The 7,070-nt window shown below is 35.6% G+C and overlaps 1 protein-coding gene and 1 pseudogene across 1 annotated transcript in view; one reads left to right on the forward strand and one right to left on the reverse strand.

Moving 5' to 3' along the window:
* Positions 1-5,711, reverse strand: part of NCOA2 (nuclear receptor coactivator 2) — a 163,515-nt gene extending 157,804 nt beyond the window's left edge. Inside the window, exon 1 of the mRNA XM_023533293.1 lies at positions 5,651-5,711. The gene's annotated coding sequence lies outside the window, so the exon portion shown is untranslated. The remainder of the gene's footprint in view (positions 1-5,650) is intronic.
* On the forward strand, positions 3,549-3,667 carry LOC111742694 (annotated as a pseudogene).
* Positions 5,712-7,070: the final 1,359 nt, after the last annotated feature.

Genomic DNA, 7,070 nt, shown 5'->3' on the forward strand with positions numbered 1-7,070 from the left:
AGGCCAAAAATATTGGTTTAAAAAAAAGCAAAGTCTTCAAATTAATGAATTCTAAATCAAATCACTATTTTTGAATACTTCAAAAAGTAGTGAAAGCAAACAATTCTATAGACTACGGCACCACAAAATCAACCTCACATGGAGACACGTACTGAAGAGAGCCTCCAAAACTGGACGACATACATTTACAGTACGTGTTTAAATTCCCATGCAGCCATTATTAAATGCCGCATACTCCCTACTGCCCCTTTGCAGAGGTGGAGCTGTGACTAGGCCAAAAAACACATTTTCATTGATTGTGGACACCCGTGAATTATTCATGAAGTAGCAAACAGTGCTTAGACAACCTAATGCATGGAATTCAATCGAAATCACAATTTGTAAAATTTCCTGTTAACTACTCTGGTTTTCTCTCGTTTTTCTGAGTTTCAAGCTAGCAACAGAAATCCCAAGGGAAACATCTATAGTCTAATGCAGAAAAAAAGACAGAAATGACAGAATGACAGAAAAAAGAAAAAAAAATTAAAAAACCTACTTAATTAATCTTATGGATATAGACAATTTTGAATAAATGCTTAACTTATCCCTTTTACATCTAGATGTTGTAAACAGTAGAGAATGCCATAAATGATCTTAGCTTCAAAAACAACAGCAACAACAACAAAAACAAAACAAAACAAAACGGAAGCAGTTTTATTTTATTTGCTATTTTAACTTTAAGGGGATTCTGGCAAGGTCAGCTGACTCAAATGCAACACCTGCCTAGAAAATAACATATCTGTCACTTTCCTTCCAAAGTGAAACTGAATGGCATAGTTAAAAATCCTACTAACTGACCCCAAATCAAATGCCATGTATCTTTTTCCCTACAGTTACTACAGTAGTGCTTATCAGAGACCTTCTCCTTATAGTTAACAACTCTACTATCCAGATAAGTAGAATATACGAGTTTGAACTGAAATCTAAAGGCCAATAACAAAAAAGGGCAAGAGAATGCACATTTTCTCAACAGTCTGCACACCACGCGTCCCCGCACACAGCTCTGTCCTATACGTAAGTAGGCGGAAGCACAGCTGAGAATCAGAGGCCGCTGATTCCTAACTTTCTCAGAAGCGTCTGCCACCTCCCCTAAGACACACTGACTCAAAAGGTCTACACAAGGTACAGACTAATAGTACTCTCAATCTGAATTATTTCCAAAGAATATCAGCTATGCCAACAGAAGTCACACTCAGAAACTTTCAATTAAAAAAAAAAAAAATGGTACTCTCAGCAAAAAAGCTCTCAACTGAAACTCAACTGTTAAAATCCAAGAAACATTCTTATGGATTTTATTTAAAAACATGTTTTTTAAATTGCTGTCCGTGATTCTAAATTTTGCTGTTCTAGAATCTGGATTAACCAAAAAAATCAGGTTCTCTTATATTTCCAGGACTCACATCCCTTTGCTTGTCTGGACCTATGCAAGCAGCAAGGCCGCCATCCTAAACGAAGACTGCCTAGACTTGGATCGTCTCAGCCTCACTGAGCACAGCACACCTGGGTCGTGATGCGGGCACCTCCCCAGGAGCACCCTCTGAAAGAGCTATGAACTCCACAGAAACGAACATTTACTCATGACAGCTTTTGCTGTTGCCGTAACCCCTACTAGTACGGGTAGATTAAGACTTTTAGAGGGAACAGATGTATAATTCAGAAATCGATGCTCAGTTTCCTCTATAAAAGAAAAAAATCAGAAAACCAAAATTCAATGTAAAAATATTGGGCAAGGAAAGAAACATGGAGTTAAACGTGCACTGATAATCCTTTTCCAGTTAAATAATTTTCGGTAATTATTCTTTATATTTCCCACAATGCTTAGCATAGGCTAGCATAATATAACCAACAGATATTTCTGAAAGGAAGGAGAGTCGAAAAGAAAGCGAAGTGGCCTGAAGGTAAAGGGAAAGTGGGAAGCGAAAGGAAGGTTAAGGGTGCTGGATGTTATTTAGTTTTATGGGGAAAATGAAGCCGACCTGTTTACACTAATGTATGCATTAAAAGAGGAGCAAAGCAGAATAGTAAAAACTGGCCTGTCCTACAATAGTTTCCAACTGATGGCTTTGTGTCAGTAACACCCATTGGAAGGTAATTTCAACCCACCAGTAAGCCTTTTGTGTCTTGAGTTCAGCAGTCCATTCCGCCTGCTGAGAGCCGAGTAGTCTACCCTGGGGGCGGGGCGGGGGGGAGGGATTAGGATTCTAGTTTGAATGACTGAGGGCATTTTGTCAACTGTTAAAATATTTATTTAGCAGATCACACTGCCTACACCATGCTGACATTTGAAGAAAATTACCACAGAAGTAGCAAGACAATTAAATGTCAGCAGATTTTAGCTAGAGCAAAAGATATATACTTAAATAGTCTAAGCTTTTGTTTACATTAATACAGATTTTCAGTGGACAGTGCTCAAAGCCTCAGATGTACAGCTCAAATCAAGCTGTCCATCTTCACGGGAATTTAAATCTCTCTGTTAAATCAGATATTTAAGCACAAATCTCCTCAAAGAGGAAATTTAAGATGCAACAAATATTCATTTGAAGTGTACTTTAAACCATGTCATATCCAACATGAACATAATTTATGCTTAATATAATTTTTAGTATTTAGTAGTATCACAACTAAGTGAACTAGTATCACAAGAAGTACATCATGCTTTCCTGTGCTTTGGAGAACTCTCCACGTTCGTATTGAAGAATTGGATTCTACCGAGTATGTGTGAACAATTCTTCGCCCACTCACCCCACACCAAATCCTCCAGAGTAGAGAAAGTAAACTTACAAATAAATCCAAAGTATATATGAATCCAGTGAGTTCAGTTTTCCACAGCGAAGGGAAAATTACATTTCAAGGCTACATTGTCAAATGGATTAATCTAACGCTTGCTTCTGTTTTGACTATCAATTCTAAGAAACGTTTATTAGCTAACTTTAAAAATGCTTAAAATGTGAGACTGGAATGGAAATACTGATGTAGCTGTAGATTAAGAAGCACTTTGGTCTGTTAAATAAATTTTTTCTTTTTAATTCAAACTACTCAATTCCCTTTCCATACATTCAAATCTGGAATTTGCGTTTACACTCATAGAAACAATCCTTTCGGGGAAAGTGTGAGGAAGTATAATTAATCATATTTTTCAAATCAAATTTTAGTGTATATTCAACGAAGTTGTCTTCAAGAACACTTTGTCCACGATATTATATGTTTAAGACTCCAAATATTCTTATGTAATATATCATACTCAGCCATGAAAATAAACTAAGTAAGGAAAGCTGAAGTTCTCTCTGAACAAACGGCTCTACCTCAAAGCTATACCACTTTGCTTCTTAAATAATTTAAAAAATTTCCCCAAAGATATAAATTAATACAATTTTCAAGATAAGGGTTCTAAGTAATTCTAGTCACTATATTTCACATGCCGTTTTCTGTAGGAAAAGTGTAACAAACCACTGATGCCACCTGTAACCTAAAATTTCTAATATTGCAAGGGATAAAGAATGCCGATTCAAGCCTACGGCCATGCCACCCTGAACGTGTCTGATCTCTTCTGATCTCGGAAGCTAAGCAGGGTCGGGCCTGGTTAGCACTTGGATGGGAGACCACCTAGGAAGACCAGGTGCTGTAGGCATTAAAAAAAAGAATGCTGATTCATAGCATGTCACATTTCAAATGGAAAAAGGACTCCCTATGGCTTTTTCTCATGGGCCTGCTCCCCAAAGAGTGAGTATGAAATAAAAGGGCAGAGTGGAAATTTAAATTGTGGAGGTAGTCGTTAAAAATTTCAAATGAGTTGTCCTATTTCATTATTTGAAATAAAAGTTAAAAGTTGGGACCTGCTAATGAAATATAAGCTAAATAAAAGTCCTCAAGTATGAATATTATTTTCCTACATTATACTTATTACCACAAAAATGCTTATGTTCAATGCTATTTAAGCAGAGAATGGAGCTCTGTGGTTAAGATCAAGTCTCTGGAGTGGCAAACTGCCACCAACTTGATATGACCTTGGAAAAGTCACTTAACCTCTCTAAGCTTCAATTTCCTTATCTGTTATTCTGAAGATAACTAAAAAGCACTTACATAATACCCGCCATACAGCAGGGAACAATAATAGCTATTGCTATTAGTATTATCAAAGCAATCTCTGAAAATTGCACTTGGTAAATTACGTGTGAATCAGATATGGCTGTATCGTTCCTAAAATTTTACTTAAAAAAAAGAAAAAAAGAAAAAACCTAAAGGTCAGATTGAGTTCTTTCTGTAAATCATGGTGGCAGAGGAGAGACTAATGCCTAAAGAAAGTAAAAAAGATCAAAAATGAAAACAAAAACAAAAAACCATACAGAAAAACAGGAGACAAGCACCCAACAATAGCAAGCAATATTCGGAATACTTAAAACTGCCAAGGGCACAGGGAAATGGGTGGTCAGCTCATGCCCACAGCTTATCTTTGATAATGAATTCAAACATTAACATAAAGTGCAGAAAAATGTTCCCAAACTAGAAACAGAAAACTAATTAAGTTACATTTTGTATCCAGTGACAAGCAGTGGGAAATTATAACTTATTTGGTTTTTAGAGATTAAAAACTGGACAATTTTCAAACCCACTTTGTTCTCTATAAAGATATCACAAAACATATTCAATATGGCAGCATAATCCAGTACGGAGGTGAGAAGCGCCCACACCTGCTTCACGTTTGTCTGTTACTCATCGTAAAATCCTTCCAGGGTAGTGACAAAATAAACAGAACTGAAAGCGTTGTCCTCTGAAATCTATCCTGATTAAGCATATCTGAGTACATAAAATATGCAACACAGGTGATTTCTCATAACATTTAAGAGCTATATACTTTAAGTATCTGATATAAATTAATTTCATATTTAAAAATAGAAATTAAAAACTATGAGGAACTATTTCTGGTTTGTATTTATAGAGGTAGAGTTCAGTGACTGAATATAAATAAATTCTTAATATTTATTACCCAGTAATTACTTTTAACAAACATTTATTCAGTCTTTTCTACATACCAGGCACTATCCTAGTAGTGAGGGACACTGTCTTTACCAAGACAAAAATGGTCCCAATGTTCATGGAGCTTATATTCCAGTAGGAGAGACTATAAATAACAAAATATTACGATAAAAATAAATCAGGGTTATGTGATAAGGAATGATTGAGAAGCTATTTCAGACTGGTTGGACAAGAAAAGCCTGCTCATTAAATTTAAAACATCCACCTCCGTAAGACTGAAATTTGCTGTTAAAATCTATAGCAGATATTCTTTTACTTACATATAAAAATAAACATAAACATTTTGCCAGGCTATGAAATTATAATTCATTTCGTCCAACGGGTATATGTAATCTTCCCAATTTTATACAGTAAACACCGATAAACAAATATGGTCATTTCACCTTCAAATGTCATTTCCAGCACATTCATAGAGACTTTCCATTATAAAACAGAAATGTAGACAAATATATTTTGGGGTTTTTTTAGACTTTTATATCCATTTACATATATTTTGCTAAACTATAAATAACTTTCAAATATTTGATTTTACTTGAAAATCAAAATATTCCAACAGAAAGGCTTAATTTTAACTCACCTGTGCCTGTACACAGTGCAGAAGATCTATAAATTTGTAGCCAAATCCAAGAGAAATCTGCAACATAAACAAACAAACATAAATTTAAAAAACGCAGAATCCTGTTACTCATCAGTGTGAATGTGATTTTTACAACCAACGTAAGTAATAACCATTAATAACATCTCCCCATTAAACTGCATGGTAAATCAAGAAGCAGACTCGGCGCATTACTTCTACATGTACAAGATAATATGAAATACGTACAGTCATATTTCATTGGGGATTATGAGGTGTTGACCCTACATATTTTGAGAGCCCACCACTATATTGATACTTTCTTGTACCTGCTTGGCTCGGCGCTAGCACTGCTAAGGCCAGCCCAGTGCCTGGTACACTGTGACACGGTCCGCAGTAGATGTCTGCTGAGTAAATAAGTAAACACACTTCACAGAGTCATCTTCGTTTGCTGTGATTTATAGTTTACCAATACGGAACTGAAAGGCTGGAAATTACTGAAATAAAAATCTACGTCATAATTGTTTAAAGAAAGAAGTTCAAAAGTGACTGAATAACTTCTCTTAAAAAAAGTCTTGAGTGAAATGATGTAAAAATGATGCCGTATAGGACAATCATAACAACGTGAAGAGCAAATGTGGATAAATAAGAAAAAGAAGAGGGAACTGAACATTTGGGATATGCGGGCAACTGCTCGCCAAGTCTCTCCTGGGTGTGCATCTTTGAGAACAAGGAGCTTAATGATGAAGGACCCTGCAGGATTTTCTCTGACCCACACAGGACCCCCGCCCACAGCGCACGAGAAGCTGGTTTCCCAGACGCATTGCGAGGAGTACAAACAACAAATACGTGCTTCTGATATTCTATATATAGCGATGTTTACTACTTTTGTGTATTTTATACACCTAAGAAAAATGGCTTGATCGCTACTAGTGGTATTATGACCTTTTTTTAACTATTATGTACAGCTTCAAGGAATGTTTCTACGATTGAGTTACTCAATTTTTTTTCCTTCAGGTGACCCTAATCAGTAATAAATAACACTGATTATCAAACTTAAAACAGTATTAACTCTCTTAAGGGCCTTTTATTCTTTAGAATAATAAATAGAACCTAATAGCAGAAAAAAGCTAATGTAAATGGTAATTTAACACCCAAATTACCATTTTTCTAGGGCATTGAAAACATCAGACTTTATAATCTAAGAGGTCTAAAGGGGAAAGACAGAAAAAATTGCATTTTGATTTTTACCAGGACCTATTGGCCTGGAGATCATTAAATGTAATGAAATGTAGCTAGGGTATTAGCGATGATTTGTGAAAAACAAAAGGAAATCTGTATGCAAATAAGAAGTTATCACAGTAAGTAAAACGAATGGATTCTCCTCAAGTGGCAGTCAGTCACTAGTGTGCAATAAAGTGTT

Source organism: Pteropus vampyrus, unplaced genomic scaffold (assembly GCF_000151845.1).
Source record: "Pteropus vampyrus isolate Shadow unplaced genomic scaffold, Pvam_2.0 Scaffold99, whole genome shotgun sequence".
Taxonomy (NCBI): Eukaryota; Metazoa; Chordata; class Mammalia; order Chiroptera; family Pteropodidae; genus Pteropus; species Pteropus vampyrus.